The sequence below is a fragment of the Prionailurus viverrinus genome, chromosome A1 (assembly GCF_022837055.1).
Source record: "Prionailurus viverrinus isolate Anna chromosome A1, UM_Priviv_1.0, whole genome shotgun sequence".
Lineage (NCBI taxonomy): Eukaryota > Metazoa > Chordata > Mammalia > Carnivora > Felidae > Prionailurus > Prionailurus viverrinus.
This window is the reverse complement of record NC_062561.1, coordinates 21356112-21356863: the sequence shown is the minus strand read 5'-3', so window position 1 is coordinate 21356863 and position 752 is coordinate 21356112. Positions and strand designations below refer to the sequence as shown.

Genomic DNA, 752 nt, shown 5'->3' with positions numbered 1-752 from the left:
CTCAAGAAGTTATATTAATCTGTAGATCATTTTCCTTCTACTTTATTTAACAACTTAGGGTATATACTTTATATTGCTGTCTTTGGCAGCAAGAAATGATAGAACATTCTCTGTTCTGTAAGAAATGATTTTTTTTCCTAAAGAAGGTGTTCATATTCGTATTCCATGAAATCGAAATGGTCTACCCACCTCAAAAGGAACAGTTAGAATTTTTGCCTGAATGATAGCTTAAAGAAATCCTGTGCTTGTGCTCACTTTGGCAGCACATGTACTAAAATGGTAATGATGAAGAAAAGACTAGTAGGGCCCCTGAGCAGGGGTGACACGCAGATTTGTGAAGCATTCCATAGTTAAAAAAAAAAAAAGAAGAATTCTTGTGGCTTTTTTTCCCCATTAGCTTCAGCTAACATGGATTGTCTCAGAGAAGCCTGCTGGAGCTGACTCACCTCAATATGATGCCTGTTGGGTTTTGGATTATCAACTTTTCTTCACCTGAGAATTTGACTGAGCAAGAATTCTGTGGGCAGATTACAGGTGATCCAATTGGTGGTTATTTGGGCCATATCACAGGGAAATATCTGGTAGGTGGGAGGGCCTTCTGGGCAGGAGGCTCTTTCTCACAGAAAGAGGCTTATATAAGAGGCATGGAGACTCAGCTCCTAATGGTTTTAATCCAATTAACTGGGAGAAAACATATGCTGTAATGGTGTTACTTCTGTGGGGAACTTTCTCAGAGATCTGTGGTCCGGTAA

The 752-nt window shown here is 39.6% G+C and overlaps 1 non-coding gene across 1 annotated transcript; it reads left to right on the top strand.

The window, feature by feature from the left end:
• The first annotated feature begins 247 nt into the window (after positions 1–247).
• Positions 248–354, top strand: LOC125147202 (U6 spliceosomal RNA). The gene has a single exon (XR_007145056.1). It is a non-coding gene; the product is annotated as a U6 spliceosomal RNA (small nuclear RNA).
• The last annotated feature ends 398 nt before the right edge of the window (positions 355–752 follow it).